This window comes from Desmodus rotundus, chromosome 10 (genome assembly GCF_022682495.2).
Source record: "Desmodus rotundus isolate HL8 chromosome 10, HLdesRot8A.1, whole genome shotgun sequence".
Taxonomy (NCBI): domain Eukaryota; kingdom Metazoa; phylum Chordata; class Mammalia; order Chiroptera; family Phyllostomidae; genus Desmodus; species Desmodus rotundus.
The window spans coordinates 105,315,457-105,335,917 of NC_071396.1; the positions used below are offsets into that span (position 1 = coordinate 105,315,457).

Sequence of the window (20,461 nt, forward strand, 5' to 3'; positions counted from 1 at the left end):
AAACCCTAAACATCTCCCCACCCTGCCCTGCTGTGCCCTGCAGTAGCACAGCGCGGACTGAGGAAAAGCCCCTTGCTCTCCTTCTTTCCTTCCTTCTTTCCATTTAGTGTTTACTGAACACCTCCTTCCTGTACAGCACTGTTCAAGGTTTTATTTTTTCCTCACATGTTTCACTCAGTCTCTTCACAGGCCTCCCCAGGGATCAGGAGTGGTCTGCCCATTGGATTCTGCTCCCGTCTAGCTTTCTAGGTTCTATTCACACCGTCGCCAGGGCCTCAGTTTCTGGGTGTTGTGTTTGGTTCTTCACCCCTCCTCAGCCCTACCTCCGAGCAACTGCCCCATTCTGCGTCTCATGCCTGGCCCCTCCTCTTCACTCCCCTGCCTTTATACCCTCTTCACAACTGGCCTCCTGCTTCTAATGCGTGAGTCGGTGGGTATCACTGCATGCATCCATAATTTGATGTGACCCCTACTGTCTACACAGCAGAACTCGAGCTCCCTGGTGGGCACTGGAGGATCTCTGCCTTTCCCATCCCACCACCTAGTAAAGCCTCCCTTCCAAACACCAGGACCCCTCTGACTCCCCCCACACACCGAGCAAATTCGCTCCTGCAGGCTGCTGCCGGAACAGGTTCCCACTGGGTGCAGGGGCCTCCTCCTGCCTCTGACCTGGAGAAAAATCCTACTCTTCAAAGCTAGCTCCATCGCCACCTCACTCCCCTCATCAAAACTCATTGTTCTCTCTTCTGAACTTTCTTGGATTTTGTTGTTTACAGCTCTGAGGCTGCCTCCAGATCATAAAATCCTGGCGGGCAGAGATAGCATCTGTTTTGCTTTGCATTCCAACACTGCACCCCAACCTCGGGATGCTCCCTGAGTGTGAGCCGCACTGAACTTACTAGCGCTGGCAAGGGCATTTACTGGCCCCACTGTCTTCTGAATGTTCCCTGGAGTGTCAAGCTAACGACCATTTATAAAGTGCCTACTGGGCACGGACCACTCTGGTAGGAGCTGCAGAAGTGAGCCTGCCAGGGAGCCGTGAGCGTGTAATGCATCTTTTTAAAGACCCACCTCACTTGCTTATGCTAAGCCACTGATGCACCACTATATAAGGACACATCCAGTCTTGTGGACTGGCAATCAGTCACAGCCCTTCCCCCGTTGCTGCATTCACTAGGGGTAAGTTCCCTGTGCTTCCAAAAGCACCCAAGGAAAATCACCCAGGAGCCCTGGAGATCGGGGCTGTCCTCTCCCTCAAGGGCAGCGAGTGGGTGGTATGGAAAATAAAGGCATTTGTCTCTTAGCAGGAATGACTCTCAAACCCATAATTTGCTTTAACTTCAGTTATAATAAGCATTTAAAGCCATGCAACTAGCTGAGAAAACACGAATGCCTGGGAAAACTGAAAATTCGACTGCCGGTAACGCTGTGCTGGTGGATGAAAACTTTTGGAAAAGATGATCATTGTGTGTGTGTGTGTGTGTGTGTGTGAGTGTAGAGATTGGTATTTTGATAACAGCTGTGCAAAAATTTCTGAAGAGCTCAAGGTGATCTATGACATCAGGTGACCACATGTCCCAGCTTGTCAGGGAGAGTCCTGGTGTACACCTGTTGTCCCTGCAACATTATTAATAGTCCCCCCCTTCCCTCTCATAGCTGCCCGGTGTGAGTGATAAATAGCACGACCATTCTGCGCAGAGGGCAGTGGCAGTCCTCGCTGCCCATGCTCACAGGGGAAGACGCTCAGCTCAAACACCCCAGGGAGTTGGGGCTGAGCGACGCGACAGAATCCAGGCTTCCTGACCCCAAGCCGGGCTCTATCTCAGAGAACACATTTCCTCTAAGTTGTTTCCTCATCAATTAATCAAGAAAAGCTCTTTGGGAAATGGTCGAGGCGGCATCAGCATGGTTTCTGCAAACTAGCACCTGCACTGCAGCTGGGGAGATAAGCCACACTCACATTCACGAATTAAACAGGGTCAGAAGTGTCCAGGACACAGTGCGAGCCGTGTGGGCACAGGACGCTGTCCGAAGGGTTAGAGAAGGAGAAAAACCTCGATGGGCCTCGGGCTTCAGGGAGGTTTCTGGAAAATGACAGAAACTTTACTGGGCCTTAAAGAAAAGAAAGGAAGGAAGAAGAGGGAAAAGTCTTTTTTGTTGAAAAAATAGAAGTAGAAAACAAAGGAAACTGGGGCAGGAGTCCTTAGTGAATCTATCAGCAGTATTAATTTACATTCCAGAGGAGAGAAACAAGACAAAACAAACACAAGTGGTCTGTGTGGCTTTCCCCAAACCGCGCAGTGACGGAAGGCCCAATGTCATCGGGCCGAGGCGCCTCGCCACCAGACTAGCACTCGCTGCTGGCCGACCGTGCTGGTCCCCGCGATGTCCGGAGAGAACCTGGCTGTGCTTGAGTTCCAGCCCCAGCTTTTCCACTAACTGGCCATGCATCTGGAGGCAAGCGGTTTCATCCGCTTGGAGCCTCAGTGACCCTGAATAAAATGCTGGACAAAGTGATCTCTAGGACATTTTCGTCTCTGGCCATCCACGGCCCTGCATAGCCCATTCCACATTTTCTTTAGCATGCTCTTGGTTTAGCGAACAGTGGGTATGAGGGTTCCCTTCCAGCAAAATGGCCAATGCTGGGCTGAGCCTATGGGTCTCTTCATTGCAAAGATGTGAGATTCTCAAGAAAATGTCACAGAGCTCAGCTAGGGAGGGAGGGTGAGAGGGAAGCATGGGCTCCAGGAATGAAGATAAAAATTGAAGGTGGAGCTTTAATAAAACGCTGACTCCATGGTACCCAAGGGAGGTCCAGACCTGCACAAAGGCCCTGGGGGATCTGAGGGTGGTGACTGAATTCTAATGCGCATGAACACACATGCATGGGGGGTGGGAGGCAGGACTGAACCCCTTTTATAAATCTTGCCCCATCCATGGAAAGAGGACGAAAAACACTCTGCCCACTGGCCCAAAGATGAACAGCAGAAAATAGCCTTACACCCAGAGCTCAGGACACCACTGAGAAATCAAATCTAAAGAGTCACATTCAGTTGTAGGTTCAGAACTTATAATATATGCGGATTGGGGGTGTCGGAGTCCCACGACAAGAAATGAATTAAATCGCAATTCTAGGACCATTGAAACTCCTTAAATCTCCAGATGAAACAAATATGTGGCCACTATGTAGAAACACTTTCATAACTCAGAACTTACAAGATTCCCATAGAAAATAAATCTCTGTGAAGGCGGACTTGCCAAACCACATACTGTATGCAAGCACGCACACACACACACACACACGAGGGAATAAAGTACCATGAGGGGCAGTTACAAAGAGACATTTTTATAAATTAAAATCCTAAAAACTGAAAAGGTAAAAAAGAAAAGCAGATTTGAAAAAGAACAAAATAAAACTCCTGAAATTAACACAATGGAAAAGTTAGACAATAGAGTAACAGAAATATAGAATTAGTGAGCTGAAAAAAATAGATTTGAAGAAATCAACCCAAATGTAACATAAGACTTCCAAGTAAAAACGAAAAATTGAATACCTCATATCTCATAATGGTTTCACCTGAAACCTCACTAAAACTAGGAAAAGTGACCACTTAAAAAACGTAAACCCACAAGGACAAGGAGAACAAGTGAAGAGATAACAGTAGCAAGACTGTGGAAGATGGAAAACAGATGGACAAGCAGTAGGAGAACTCACAGACCACAGGAAGCGGAATCCTAAGTTAGGAGTAAGGAAAGTCAGGAACCAGCCAGCAGATGCCCACCAGGTTCCGAAACAGACAGCACTAGTTACCTCTGCAACTGGGGACAGAGGAGGAGGAGGGGTTATTAAAATAAGGAGAATAAAAGCTGATTAAGAACAGTTATGGCCCTAGGTCCTCGGGTGCCCTCCATTACTCCACCCTGCAGCAGGGCAGCAGCCTCTATCCCAACTGGCAAAAGCAGAATTTTGGACTCTGGAAACAGGGTTCCTGGATTGGGAGATGCCAGACGCCAAATGAAGGAGAGTAGTGCACAGTGAATGCTGACCCTTCTGGTCTTACTCCCAGTGCTGGTAGCAGGGACAGACAGACCCGCACCCTGTAGGGGAGAGTTTGGACAGCGAGGGTTCTCTGGAGAATCTGACCACCCCAGGTTCCCCAGTGGGAGACCTTAGGGGTTGACATGAGGAGTTCCCCAACAGAAGGCATAAATATATTATTCTATAGTGAGGCTCAAAGTCAGCAAGCCCCTCACACCACCTCAGGGCTTTCAATAAGCTTATTAGTTCTTCATTCTTTTTAAAAAACTTTTTATTGATTGGTGTTGAGAGACAGAGAGAGACATCGATTGCTTGTTCCATCTATTTATGCATCATTGGTTGATTCTTGTGCTGACCAAGGATCAAACCTGCAGCCTTGGTTTATTGGGATGATGCTCCACAACTGAGCTCCCCAGCCAGGGCTAGTTCATCATCTTAAATATGAGCAGAAGGCCAAGGATTGGCAGACATGCAAGGAAAGTCTCTACATGAAAGACAGCGTTCAAAACAAACAGAAAATGGCCACGTGGTGGAAACGGAGACCATGAAGGGAAAAGAAAATTTCAAGAGAATAAAATTTATTTTTCAGAAAGAGAAGAAAATGTCACACACATGAAAAGAGAACAGAATGCTTTGTAAAAAAAAACACACACACACACACAAAAAACAGAAACCCCAACTATTTATAGATGAAAAGAGGAAATTTAAGACAATAACAGAAATGAAAACCCAATAGACAGGTTGGAAATTCAAGTTGAAGAAACTGCCTAAAAAAAATAGGCCAGCCAAAAAATAATGTGATGGAAAACAGGAGAGAAAATATGAGGAAATTAGAGGACCGGCCTAGAGTATACAACACCCAAATAGTAGGAGTCCTGGAAGGAAAACTGGAGCTAACAGAGAAAAGTTAATGTCGACCAACTGAAAGAACACAATGAAAGCTCAGTATTACAAAGGACAACAGACACTAGGGAAAATTACCGTGAAATTTAGAAACCTGGGGAAAAGGAAAGATTCTACAAGTTCCAGGGAGAAAGAAAAAAAATGCCAGGTAGCAAACATCAAGAATCAGAATAGTTTAGCTTTCTAACAGCAACACTGGAAGATGGCATAAAAGACAGCAATGCCCTCAAACTTCTGAAGAAAGTTGTTTTTGGCCTAGATTTTTCTAGTGCAAGACAGACACGCTGCCAAGTGAGAAGACAGGTTAAAGACCTGGACAGACATTGTACACGCATGCACACGCATGCACACGTCTCTCATGGACCCATGTTCCAAAGGCTACGGCTGTCTGATGGCCAGAGAGATGAGTGAGTGAAAACAAGAAGGAATAGAATGGGATCTAACACCCCTTACTCTGGTATAGGCCCAGAGCACGGGGTGACGTGGTCAAGTGAGCGGATAACCGGGCCCAGGCACAGAGAGCAGTCCTTCCAGGCGGGGCCGGAGGGTCAAGAGGAAGACCTAGGGAAGGCCACTACCGCACCCAGCATTCCTTCCGACTGCCTGGGGGGGACTGTGTTCCCCCGAACAATGGCATAAGTCAAGAAGAAAGGCAAAGGAAAGTTCTAGAATACTAAGGAAGGGAAGCCCCAGCATGACCGCTGTGCAGCGGGCAGACGGAAAAGTCCTGACAAAAGGAAAATGGGAATCTCCAGGAGAAAGGTCACCAAGAAAAGGGGTCGAACGTACAGATGAGATCAGCCTTGTGCAAAGTAGGCCGTGAGACTGTGACAGATACAGGGGGGACCCACAGTGAGTACGGAGAACACTAAGGAAATGAAAAACGAGACAGATATTCACTTCACAAAAACAAATGTTCAGCTGTTCATGCGATTTACATAGGCAAAATAGGGAAAACACTAACAACTGATTTAACCAAAAACTGCAATAGAATTATATTGGGCGGAAGGGGAGAGAAAGTGGATACGATTATGCAAGAAGCTAAATCTTTACCTACTTTAATAGGAAGCTAAGACATCATGAATAAAATTGATAAAACAAACGAGTACAGTATGTACATTATTTAGAAATGTGGAGACAGAAGTATATACGCCAAAAGAAAAAGCTAAACCATAAAAAGTGATTTCTTTGGGGAGCAGGACTGGGGAGGTGGGGTGGGTAGAACTCGTTTCCACAGAAATTAAGGAACCAGCACACAAGTCCGCGTGTATAAGGAGGTTTTGTCTACAGTGTTTGTGGAAACATAAACCTGAAAATAACCTAAATGCTCACCAGTAATGGTGAGATGGCTACGTAACTGCAGTATAGCCATATCATGGAATTTTCTTCGCCGTTTTATAAAAATGTCAGTTAAATTTTCATCTACTTGAAGTATATTCTTAATTATATTATTCTTATTAAGAGAGAAAGACAGGTTGTGAAGTACTGTACATGGTATGATTGGATTTTTTGCAAACAACAATAAGCCAATTATTTAATTTATATGAATATATATATATATGTGTGTGTGTATTTATATAAACTTGGAGAAACATGTTGAAGGATGTGTATAAGATGCTAATGTTGATCACTTTAGAAGGTTAAGAAAAAAAACAGACCACAGAAAAAGAGAGTCGTGGGAGATGCGAAGGCTAGGAGACATGAAGGAGAGAATGACAAGTTCCACCGTGCGTTAGCAGGGGGCTGAGAAAGACACAACGGAGAGCGCTGGGGAGAGACAACCTTTAGAGAGTGCGACTGAGGATTTTTCAGAATCGATCAATACTGGGAATCATTAGATCCAAGAGGCATATTGAATCCCAGGCAGGACTGTGGTGAGACTACAGACAATGAAAGACAAAAACAAAAAGTCTTTCAAGGAATTAGAGTAAAATATATATATCCCTCTAAATGAGGGACAGACGGACACCATCAATAACAGATATCAAGGTGATGAAATAATACTTTCAAATGCTGAGGAAGATATATCTAGGGAGAATTCTATACTTAGGAAATGATTATCCCACACTGAGGGTGAAGTAAAGATATTTTCAGATGGAGACTGAGAAATAGTTTAAGACTCCCAAATCCTTGATGGAGTAACCACTCAAGGATGTACTTCGGTGAGAAGGAATTTGAACTCGAGAGGGGAGCAGCAGAATCCAAGAAGCTACATCCATAACACTTACTGACAGCTGACTCTGCACTTGTCTACACTCCAGGCGCCATTCTCAGTGATTTACTGCAATTAAATTAGAATTCAAATTAAGGCAGCCTGGTTCTGGATTTCATATGCTCAACCACAGTACAAATAAAATGGCACCTATTTGGATACATTTTAAAAGGCAGATTTTTAACAAAATATTGGATGGGAACAAAAAAGAAACAAAATGATAGATGGTAAAGTATTCAATAGTGTGATCTCGAGAGAGAAAAGTGAGGTTAAAATGTTCTAAGGAGTCTATATTATATTGCTTGGGAAGTAAACAGAGATACAGATAAACTTGAATTGTAGACTTTGTTAATTCAAATATATATTTTTAAGATTAAAGGGTAACAGCTAAAATAACAGAAAACATGTATGTTACAAATCAAGGGGAAAAGTAGTATGTTTCTAAACATTATGACTTTTTATTGTGCCTGGGAGGCAAGGCGAGGGAGAAACCATAGCAGGAGGAAGGTGGAGGAAGGTCTGGAGTCCCCAGAAAGAGGCAGAAAGGCCTCTGCGGAGTCCATCTCAGAATGAGAGAGGAGGTTCTCGAAGCGTCATTCCCTTTGTTTCTCCCCTGGGGTTCGTGAGCTTCTCAGAGTTCTTCGGGGTGATGTCAAATAACACAGCATGGGTGTTGCAGATAGCCGTGGCACCTGACCGAGGTCCCGGCACCTCTGCCTCGCCCAACTTGCACACCAGCTTTCGATCGTTGTGCTCACTCATGGGGCTGCCTGGCCACACCGCCACACTCAGAGGGAACCCTGGGCAGTTGTGTGTGGAAGCCTTCTGGCTTGGTGCAGAGGGTAGTCATCAGCTCAAACACCTTTACCTGGAGAGCCACTCCAAAATTGTTCCCATCCTCGGTCCAAGGTAGAAACATCCAAATTACATCCAAATGTAATTTTAGGGCTGTCTAAATGTAACTACTCCTTAACAGTTAATTGAGAGTTCAGCATTGCCGCCAGGTAGAAATAAGGTGCTGGGCCGGATAAAACAAGGTGGAGGCCGGATTTGGCCTGAGGGCCTGGTGTTTGCCACCTGTGCTGTAGAGGACCACAATCTTCCCCTTGCCATTTGTTGGGCCAGCAAGAAGGCCTCTGCCTTCATCTTTCCCTTTAGTCTTTTCATCCTTATCTTCCTTCTCCTGTTTCTTCTGCTCTTCCCTCTCTTTCTCCTGGAGTGGGTCAGGCACCAGGGCTTCAGATTGCTCCAGGTGGCTTCAATGAGAGCTAGCTCCTTTCAAAATACATCCAACTCAGAACGCTTCTTGGGGAAATAATTACCAAGCAGGTTCTCTGACTTTTACACAGCTCTTCACCAAACACATCCACCCAGGCTTTTGGGCTTCAGGCTGGACCCTGAGCGTGGCCATGGCTGGGGGGCCTGATGCCACAGGAGAAGCCAAGAACAGGCACAGGGAAGGGACAGTAAAATCAACAGGAAAACTCAAGTAATCTATTAGAAGATGGAAGAGGATGGAGAATATAAGCACAGAAGAAGCATGGCATAGAGAAAACATTTGGATTCCTGGTGAATTCCAAATACATGATTAATCGTAATAAATGTAAACGGCTTAAACTACTCTGTTAAAAGGCAGAGATGCTCAGATTGAATTCTGTAAAACTCCACTTGTTTAAAAGAAAGAAGCCTTAAACATAATGTCACAGCAAGAATAAACATAAAATAATGTACTGGCATGATAAGTATCCCTGTAAGTAATAAATGTTCAACAAATATTTAACTGAATGAATGAATCTAATAAAATAGACTTTACAGCCATAAGCATTTTGCGGGATAAAGAGGATCATTTGATAATGATAAAAAGATACATTCACCAGGAATCCTTCTGCATGTCTAGCAATATAGTATCAAATATATATATATATTTTAATTATATGAAAGTAACAAATTCAAAATTATAGTGAGAAATTTTAGTATACATCTCTAAGAAATCAATAGACCAAGCTAAAAAATAGAAAAAATTGATTTAAATAATGCATATTACAAACTTCATCTAATTGATATGGAAAGAGAATCCTGCACCCAGTAAATAAAGAATCCACATAAAGGGTTTATAGAAATTGATCATGTTCTAAGCCACAGAACAAGTCTCATTAAATTCCAAAGGACTACTAATATTTAGACCATATTCATCAACCAAAAGACAATAAAAGTTGAAATCAATGGACAAAACTACAGCCCTCCAAACACAGTACATTTTGAAATTTCAGAAGCACACTGCTAAGATGTTAATATGAAATCAAAATGAAAGTAACACAGCATTTCAAACTAAACAATAATTAAGACCCTTGATTTCAGTAGAAGGGATGTTTAGCACTAAATGCAATATCATAAAGCAAGAAAACTGTTTAAAAAGATGATAAAGAGCAATAAAGTAAACTCAAAGACAATATAAAAAATTCCTTGCCCACAAGGGATAAAGTGGTAGCAAGGCAATAATAAAGATAACAAATTAGTAAGATAAAAACAAAGAAACAATATAGAGTAGGAACAAAATGAAGGTTGAGCCTTTAAAAAGACTAATAAATTAAGTAGATATTCAACAAATATGAGCAAAAGAAATAAAAGAAAGCACAAATAAACACTGTCAGGCATGAAGAGGGGACATAATTATGAATATAGCAAGGGTTTTGAAGTATGAGCATTCTGTTCTCTACAGCAGCAAATCTAAAAACATAATATGGAAAATCTGGAAAAATGTTACCAAAATTGACACACAAAAATACAGTAGGAGAAGATACAAAAGATTCTCTATGTGTTTTACACACTCAGTCTAAAGCTAGACTTAGCACTACGGTCGTGTGCTGCGCAATGGCATGTCAGTCAAGGGCAGACCAGGAGCTGAAAAGTTCCTATTGCCTAGTGATGCCGTAGCCACGGTGACGGCACAGCGCGACACTTCACTCGCGTGCACGTGCTTGTGGCAATGCAGGCATGAACAAACCCAGGGTGCTTCCAGCTGTGCAAAGGCATAGTGCACACAACCACGAAAAGTATATAGTCCTTGATGGTGTTCGTAAACGACTATGTTACTGGTCTACATATTTATGGTACTGTACTGTTTATCGATACTTTGAGTGCACTCTGTCTGTTTTTTACCCCAAAACAACTTTGTTATGAAACAGTATGCCACATATGCCGGCAGGAGCCTCGTACTTCTCGCGTTCCCTGTGTCTCTGGATTGCATCATTTTCCCTTGTGTTTGAGTTAACCTCACATCGCTTCATACAGTGACATGCTAACAGGTGTGCAGTGTGGGAGCAATAAGCTGGACCACAGAGCACAGGTGAGTAGCAGGCCACACGAGTGCAAAGAACATGTGCACATTGTGGCACTGTCTGCAATGTCAAAACATCAGAAACAGCTGGACTGTCCTTCCCTGGGCAGAACACTACACAGCATGGAACACGGATGAAGCAGAGCACAGATAAATCTCACAAACATGATGGGGACACAAGCTCAAGGATGTCATTGAGGCAATGTTTAAAACATTTTCAAATAGAGTACGTATTGTCTGTGGAAGCTTGGAGGAGGGGGTGGAGGTGGGGCAAGTGCTGTACCTCTTTTTGTTAAAGGTGAGTGGGCAGATTGTGAAGCAAACGTGGCAAAAAGACAGGGCAAACGATGGTGGAACACGGATGTGTTTGCTCTCTTATTCTCTGTATTTCCTGTTTGCTTGAAATACTTCATACTAAAAACCACTGTGTTTGCACGTTTTTAAGATGTCAGTGGATATTACTATTTCTTTCTTGGAGCCCCCCAAGGCAGGTAGGGCAAGACTCATGACCGTCACTTGAGGGACGGAAGTTCAGGAGGAGCAGGCCCGTGGGCACATGGTTTACTGTCCGGCAGCTCAAGGCTTCGTCATCAGATTCTGATGCTCACCCCACTCATTCAGTAATTTATATAACAGGGAACAGGAACTTGATGTCACTTAGGGTAGGCGGGGGGAGACGACAACCTCTTCCCTTCTGGAACAAACCACAGCCAAGGAAGAGCAATGACATAACTTGTTAAAAAGGGAAGGAGCCAGGCTATCTGGGTCATCTGACCGCTTTTCAATGAATCTGTAACTCACTCGTGGACAAGCTGACCATTCACTGTGCACCTGCTGAGGAGGAAGAAGTGGCCAGAGGAAGTGAGAAAAATGACCTCAGCTTCAGGATCACTTCGCCTTTGGAACACAGCATTCTACGAAGGAGCGACAGGCTGCTGGCCTGGGGTCATGGGGCCCGAGATCCAGTCTAGGATCAGCCCTTTACACACCCTGGTGCTTAGGTCCTCCTATTGAAAACTTAGGAAGTGGACGAGCTTCTGAAGGCCACTGAAATTCTAGAATTGATCTCCTTTCTGTTTTTTCAGGATCTCTTTTCCTTTGAAAACCCCAAAGAGGAGCTTTGCCATTTAATATTTGCACGTGGTTTTGAGGCTTAGCCCCTGGATAGCTACATTCTTTCCCTCTGGTGATGTACACAAAATGCCCAGTCCTAGTACCTGGTACCTGCACACTGCAGTAAACGCCACTCCTCTGCCAGACTCCCCAGCCCCGTTCCCATGCTCACGGTCTGCAGACTCTTAGGAACCAAGGTCAACATGATTGTAGCTTTAAATAAGCAGCAAGTAACGTGCTCCACCCCACCCTGGGGGTAATTCACGCTGCTGGGAGCTGGGGTGGTCTGATCAATAACTTATCCCCCAGAAAAGCACTCCCTGCACATTAGGCTGGAAATCAGAACTTCCTGCCTGTCGGAATTGCCAAAGGGTAACCAAGGGAGGTTCTGGAATGTCCTCTGGAGATCTTTAAAAACCCTGTACAACCTCACAGGGATGAGTATCAGAGATGATCTTTTGCAATTCTGAATACAGACAGACGGACCTGGTGCCCAACCAGCAATCCCGTCCTGCCTCCTGCTTTCTCTGCTCTTCTCTGTGCTATACACTACACTGCCTGTATACAGCGACCCCCCCCCCCACACACACACAGGGGCACACTTACTGCAGCCCCTCAGGCTAGTTTTCACTCCATTCCTGCCTCCTCACACCTTTCCTTGTTGTTTTATGAAAAGCCGGTCAAAGGTCAGAGCTGCCCAATTACCCACACATAGTTTGCTGGTAGCATCAGATACCCAGGCAAAACACAGCCACGGTTGCTATTGCAGCCCCAACTCCAAAGCTGGGTAGAAACAGAGAAAATTAGCTGTTGCTAACAATCCGTTGTAAATGAAAATATGATCCCAGTAATTGATTTTAAATAGATTTCTAAAAGAATCCTTGGCCGCATTTCATCAAGAATACAGAGTTTCAAAAGCGTTTGCTCCAGGGTTGGGTTCGCCCCCCCTTCCTGGCCCCCCCTCCCCGTTCTTTTGGCTTAAACCCCAAATGGCCAAGATCCGAGTCTGAATAAACAGTGTGGGTGGTGACTGTTCGGTGAGGCCCAGCAGAGGATGCAATCACTTCGTACTCGGTTCAGCATTAAATCATGTGAAACTCGCCTGATTAGTCCACGTAACTTTTCCCTGGTCATGGAGGGCAGCAGAACACGTACTCTCTCCCCGCTGCTCAGGGAGGGAAAAAATGAATTCTCCCCACTGCGAATGTTTAATTATGTATAAAGTTCATTGACCTCACAGGCGGCTGTCAGATGATCCAGCGGAGGCCTGTGAAAGGCATCCCAGGAATGCAGTGATGTGGGCAGAAACGCAGTGGACTCATGCCACCGAACGCTTCCAGCAGGACGGAATCCGCAGCCGTCCAGAAAGGCTCTGGTGGAAACACCACTGGAGCCTCCTCGGTCGCTGTCTCGCACCCTGGCATTTCTAGGCCTTCCGAGGGGATGGTTCTAAATGAGAAACTCGGGGAAGATGCCGCAGGGACGGGGCCCCTGGTGCCCGGGTGGGTGCAGGACGGGGCTCTGTCTGCGGGTGACTGCCCGGCTGGCTGGGAATGGACCCGTTCGCAGTGTTCCTCCCCACGTTAGGGGTCATGCTTTCTGACTTCCCTGCTACCGACGCTGCAAGGAAGGGATGAGGCAATCCCATTCATAAATACACGTGGGGCCGGACGGAGACAGCTGAGGCTGTGTTTACGGAGATCGTCCTGATGGAATACAGCACTCACGTGCACACCGTGGCCGCCTCTATTCGTCAGTAAAGGCCTTCACGTGTGTTCTTCGTGCACCAGGGCTGGCTTTTCCTCTTTGGGCTGAGGGAGGGGAAGGGGACGGGCAAGGTGAGCTTCCAGAACGCGTCTCCCTGCCTGGACTGTTGTGAAAGTCGGGCAGTGGGGTCAAGTGTGTAGGCAGGCTGGTTGGGGTTTCTTGGTGGTGGGAGGCCGGAGCCCTAGGGGACAAGGTCAGCAGCTAACTTCGAGGCCTCTCCCACTCAGAGGGAGGAAATGGGAAATATTTGGGTTCGTGCTTCCTCAAATATTAAAATGACCTATCGGAGGATGGGCAGTGTCCAATATTATTTTCTTTCGGTAGCTTTCTCACCGAACATAGTCACTTTATCAGTCAAAATATTATACTTTTGGTGGGTAAAACTTCCCAAGGTCATTTTCTAAAATAAACCTAGGCTGTGTTTGCCCTGGCACCTTTTCGCTATGAAGACAGAGGATGGGGGGGGGGGGGCTGGAATTTAGCCAACGATTTTGATCCTCCAATAGAAGCAGAATGGAAAGAGTCTCACTTGTTTCATTTTTAGACAAACCTGAAATTCTTGGGTCCTTTACCAAAACCACACACCTAGATTCTGAATGCACAGCTTCAGTCTATATTCAATCCTTGTTAATTCAAGAAATATTTAGAAAACACAAATAATGAGGGAGGAGCTATTGGCGACCTAGAAACCAAGAGGCACGAACCCTGCCCTTAAGCGGGTCATGAATGAAGAGGCAGACACGAATTCCAACTGGAGGATCCAGGAAGGCTTCCTGCATGGAATCTTCCCGGGGGGAGGTGACACGTGACCTGGACCTTCACTAAAAGCTCCAGTCACACTTGTGGTATTCTGGAGAGGAAAGAGATACAACTGTCACTGAGCCATGCTTCTTCATGGCTGGGGGGGGGGCAGGTCTCCAATTTTACCTCATTATTAATCCGTCTAATATCTGAGGGGCTTCCTTTTCTGAGAACTATACCCCTGCCAACATGAAGAATGTCAAAACCTATCAGGGTTTATTTGAGCCAAACTGACAACACATGCCCAGGAGAAAGATATCAAATGCCCCTGAGAACAAGAGTTTTTCAGTTTCTTTTACGCACTTGAAATTAAGGAGGGGCCCTGGCTGGGAGCTCAGCTGGTTAGAGCATCGTCCCGAAACGCCAAGGTTGCAAGTTCCATCTCTGGTCAGGGCACCCGCAAAGAAGCAACCAGTGAGTGCGTACATGAGTGGAGCAATAAATTGACATTTCTCTGTCTGGCTCTCTCTCTCTCTCAAATCAATTTAAAAATTTTTTTAAAAAAATTAGGGAGGGAACGTAAGGAGGATGACATGAAGGTGGGAGAAAGCAAGACAGGGATTAGATTACAGGGTAGTTAACTAGATTATGCGTTCTTCTGAAGGATGGGTCTGAAAGAGAGGCATTTGAAAGGTGTGTTAACCTTGATGCACAGAAACAATGGACAGGGCTTGCTTAAGGCAAAGACAAACCTTCTACTAAAAAGTGACATGTCTGGCACATGACTGTCCAGCCCTGTTAGAACTTATGGCCACGTCGCCTGGTGAGGTTACTTTCTGTAGAATGCATCTTTCGTCCCTATATTTAATAAGACTTTGTTCAGTGAACAGTCAGTAAAAAGAAAAGGAATTCCCTGTCTTCCCACCCTGAAGTAGGAAGCCTTCCTTCAAACCTTTAAAAATTTTCTAGAAATATGATTATCCCCATAGTTACAGGGGAAATAAGCTTCCAGATAAAGAAATTTGGATGCTAAGCAATATCCTAAATCACTTCCACCCTTTGGGGACTACAATTTATACAATTCTATGAAGGAAATGACTCTTATTTCTCCTGAAGTTCCCACGGGGAAATCACTGCAAGCCACAGTTATGAAAGTGATATCCTTTCACTTAACCTAAATCCTTCCCTTCGCCAACAGCCTTCGCCACCTCTGTACAGCAACTTCGTTATTTCCGGCCTGGGAGGTGTTGCTGGCCACCTTGTCAGGTGGCCGTGTGAGTACGTGGCTGGTCTCCGTTACACCATAAGTTCTTGGACACTAGGGACTGTTTTACTCCTCTTGCTATCCCCCGGGGGTCACGGAAAGAGTAAGTAAATGAGTAAGTAAACATGTAGGACAGGGGCTGGAAACCTCTGGGTAAAGAACCGGAGAGTACCGTATGTTGCCGTGTATAAAGCACACCGACATTTTTGGCCCGAACTTTCAGGAAGAAAAATCTTTCGTTGTAATTTTATAACTCAATTTTTTATTTATTTATATTTACATACTTGGTTTTTGTATGAAGTGTAGCATTTATTTTTGAATATATATGGTGCAAGAAATGTTATGTAACATAGTTACAAAACACAAGAACAGATACAAAGTATTTCAGGTACTACCCACATATAATGCGCATCCTTATTTTTCCTTCAAAAATTTGGGCAAAAAAGTGTGCATTATACATAGCAAAATATGGTAAATATTTTAAGGTATCTGCTCTCTATCATAACTACTCAACTCTGCTGTCCCAGCAGCAGAGTAGCCACAGACAACCCACAGACAAATGGGCACGGCTGTGTCCCAAAAAAACTTTACTTAAAAAACAAGTGGCAAGCCCGATATGGCCCTGAGGGCTTAGTTTTCTGACCCCCCCATCTAGGATGTTTCTTTTTGCCATAAATCTCAGTATATTCTTTACATTTTCATATGGCACCTATACTTGGCAATAATTAGATAAAGTGCAGAGTATGGAAACATTCGAGAGTTGTTCTAGAACTCCACATGAATGAATTCACTAAAACACACACGCGCTCACACAAACAGGAAGACACACACAGAAAGTAGCTATTACTCCAAGTGTATTCCATGGTCACTTACTTTGTACATCACATGCCTTTAAAAGGAGCAATTCTTATCCCCCCAAATGAGGGTAGCAGTTTTGCCATAGACATCGCTGTTATTAAGTAAACTTGATACAAGACCTCTGAGGTGCTGGGCCAGGGTGGACTTGGTGCTTTCCTGGAGAGGAGGCGTGAATGCCCACCTCCAGCCACTCCCACTCTCCACCAGATCATCTGATTTTACTGCTGAATTCCTTCCAAAGGTTACTAATGCAGAGTCGGGTACTCCTTTTTCTTGATGACCCTCTGGAAACCATCCAGCTACAAAAAGTACAACAGAACCTCAAACGCCCAACAGACACACAGAGAAAGGGCAGCTACGAGAATTTGATGGAAACAAGATGTCCCAGCCTGATTCAGGAGCGCCCCGCCCATCATTACTCTCTCCCTCTCAGGCTACCTTTTGTGCACAATACAGCTCTTAAAAAAGGAGTGTAGGTTTGAACTGTGGTGGGAACGCACAGGATGCAAAGTCCTAAGGTTAACTGCTTGGTTTGGAAAAATTCAGCTCGTCCTTCTCGAGGTATGAGGAACTGTGCAGCCAACGACACTCAGACAGACATTTTTTGAGATGCGTTACTCCAAGGTGGAGATCGTCCCACTGCATCAGTCATCCCAGGGTGTCATGAAAAGAGATCTTGAGATTTTTTGTAAAAAAGAAAAAAGAATAAAGTTTGAGCTTTTCCAATGGGCCAAGCTGTCCTCCACACCTGGAGGAGGTACAAAAAATGAGGAGAATTCTGAGCCTTAAGAAAATGAGAAACCACTGAAGGTCCCGTTGGGGAATCAAAGACCTAAGTTCAGATCTACCACATCCAACTTATGTGACTTGAGGCCAATGATCAGACTCTAATGTGGCTTGTCCTCATTTTTCACACAGCGCTAGGATGCACGCATGGCAGGGAAATCTGGAAGTCAGGGGACATACTATCTATGGCCCAATTTATTTCAACAGATGTTCAGAGCCTGTTGGTGTCAGCACTGCAGAGTGGAAAAGGAAGATGCCACAGATCGGAGCACAGAAGGCAGCTGAGCATCACACACAGCTTTCTTTGGTTTTCAACACTCTGGCACCCAACCATCCTCAGTTTCTCTCTTCTGTTTATTGAATCTGCTCCCCCTTGCCTTGTCACGATCCCTGATTATCAGGCCCCCCTCAGGGCAACACTCCCTCGTCCTCACTGCTTCAGGTCGGAGCCCTAGCAAACCTGCACTGCAGACGTGAAGTGCTATTATTGACACAAACGTAATTCACATTTGGTAAACTTTCCAATGGCTTGAAACATTTGTGGCGATGGAACGCAGGACTCTAACTACCATCTTGGTTTGGGGTATGATGTATAAAAACAAAACCTAGAGTTAAAAAGAGGGGTCACATGGAGTAGACAATGAGAGTAAAGTATAAAGTGAGGGAATGAAATTTCCAGAAAAGTTGTTGACAATCATTTAGGGTCTTTTGCTCCATCTCAGTAGGGTGGTCTTCAGGTAACATGGATTGGGTCGTTTCTGTTCTTCAAGGAAAAAACCACTGACTGTGAAGTCTATGTGTGCTGGCGTCCCACTGAGAAGTTGGGGTGAGGAGGGATCAAGAAACAGCCTATCGGTGCAGATCACCTGATCTCTAGTTTCTTTAAATCAGCCTCTTGGGCTGTGCCTACAGGATACAACCATGACTTGTGAGAAAAACAATGCACGAGACAAGGGGATTATCTGACACATCTTAAGTGGAATCTGACACTGAGAAAGGTGTGCTGGATCACTTCGGAGGCTTCGTGAGACCATGATCTGCTCCTTCTTTCTGGTTTCCGGCTTCTTTAATGCTGAAAACTGCCACATGAAATACATAATCTTTGAAGAGTCCATCTTAGGACTCCCAGAGGTTTCATTAGGCCAGCTAAGTGGGCTCATCTGGCCTTGGCTGGGTGGCTTAGTTAGCTGGAGCTTCATCTCATGCACCAAAGTCAGGGCGTGCAGGTTTGATCCCCAGTCAGGGCGCATTTGCAAGGCAACTGATCGACGTTTCTCACCTCAATGTTTCTCTCTCAATAAAGAAATAGCTCATCTGAACCCATGTGTCTGGAACAATACTGGTAAAATGCCTTTGACACCAACTATTCTACAGTTAGCGTCTGAGGAATGCTACTTCAGCCTCCAGAAACGGGACCCCCTGCGTTTACCTCATCAGTCCCTGGCAGCACTCTGGGCAAAGCGAACAGCAAATCGCGAGCAGAGAGAACTCTGGAGCCTGCTTTGAGCCCCTCCACATTCCTTTTTAAGCGTTACAAGGCTGGTCCTGGGCTCCAGATGCAGCGCTTGGATGTCAGATGCGGCAGGCAGATGTTTTCCCTTAAACCCGCTGTCTCTCTCAATCTGTTTATAGCTGTTTCCCTTTTACTTGCACCTCAAGTTCTTCCTGCTCACTGCACGTCCTAAAACTTTCTTCCCTCCGGACGGAAAGGGGCATGTTTCTATCATTTGTTCTCTTTTCTGTACTGCATGTACCTGCTCATCAGGTAACCTATTCACCCATCACTGGGGTGTTTTCTTCCTCGGCCATCTTCAAGAAGCATAGCAGTAAAAGTCCCATCTAGATTAAGTCCCCAGAGGTAGGGGCAGCAGAAAGTGTTTGGTTTTTCAGAGGTCCCATGACTGGGTATCAACTGCTGGGCTGCCAGGATGAGGTCGGGGCTATTAATTCACACCTGTGCATCTTTGTTCTGGGTTTAGAGGGGCTCTTCCTCCGAGTCAGACTAGGGATCTTCACTGTAAGTCAATTATTCGTTCATGCAGCCAAACCAAACAATAGACTTTAGAGACTTACCCAACCTCCCTATGGAATCAAACAGAGTATGACCCAGCCCCGGCCGGTGTGGCTCAGTGGATTGAGCACTGGTCTGTGAACTGAAAGGTTGCCAGTTTGATTCCCAGTCAGGGCACATGCCTGGATTGCCGGCCAGGTCCCCCACTGTGGGCGTGCGAGAGGCAACAATTGATGTTTCTCTCACACATTGATGTTTCTCTCCCTCTCTTTCTCCTTCCTCCCCCTTTTCTCTAAAAATAAATGAAATCTTAAAAAAACAACAAAACAAAACAGAGTCTGATCCAGACAAAAAGCAGGCCACGGGACCAGGGAGCTTCCTGGTGGTGATGAAACAGTTCTGTATCCAGAAGGCAGACTTTGCTCACCGAAAACCACCCTGGGACTCCTCAGGGCTCCTCCTCACCTTGTCAGTCTGAGGCCAAAGCAACATCTCCTGTGACACTGATTTTGATCAGTACATCCCCTTCCCAGTTACCCAACATCGCCCTTTGGTCTACCACCACCTTACTTCCTGGCCTCCTTAGTCATCGTCTGCGTCTCTGCATTCACATATGAGCTCCATGAGCCGCTTGTCCCTGTTTACCAGGGTGTCCCCAACACTGAGGACACTGCAATATTTTTGACTGAATGAAGAAATGAATGAAGCATTTCCAAAGCAATGGCCTATTGCTAGACTATGGCGATTCCCAAACACAAAGATCACTATGAAATGACACACACGTCAAGATCATTTTATGTAAGGGAATATACACAACAAAACCTTGAGTGGTATCTTTAAACGCTAGACAAGGGCTGAGAGAATCCCAATAACAAGACACGATTCCTGTTGAATTTTCCAGGGTAGAAAGAGACCAGCAAGTAAGTAGTTAGATGGGAAGATAGGAACGAACATATATATATATATTCAAATATACCCACACACACTCATTTTCTCTTCTCCAAAATGTAACAGGATTCGGTACTTCCTTTACCCTGTAAGTCATCCTGCAATGGATGCCAGTCCTCTGTAGGGCAGAGGCCAAAAAGCACAGGGAGACAGGTAAGGTGGGCACAGGTAAGCAGAGAGAAGAGGGAAAGGGCCCCTGCGGGATGCTGAGTTTCTGAAATGATGTCATCACCTTCACCAGGTGGTTCCACAGGGACAGGATGAGGGCTGCCCTGTCCACCAAGTCACCTGTCTGGAATTCGAGTCCACGCTGCTCTTCTTGAACGCACTGCTTCACGGTATCATCGACTCCCGGAGGTCAGATCTGGAAGTGCTCTTAGAAATGATCATAAAGGAAAGGTCAGCCCTGAAGTGGGGTCTGTCTTCCCCGAAACAGGTCCCATCCCTGTTCAAAACAGGAGAGGCTTTGCCTAAGATGTCAG

The 20,461-nt window shown here is 45.3% G+C and overlaps 1 protein-coding gene and 1 pseudogene across 2 annotated transcripts in view; both read right to left on the reverse strand.

Moving 5' to 3' along the window:
- BCL2 (BCL2 apoptosis regulator) overlaps nt 1-20,461 on the reverse strand; it is a 162,720-nt gene that overhangs the window by 78,121 nt on the left and 64,138 nt on the right. The window lies entirely within an intron of this gene.
- LOC112322760 (proteasome activator complex subunit 1-like) lies at nt 6,911-9,076 on the reverse strand (annotated as a pseudogene).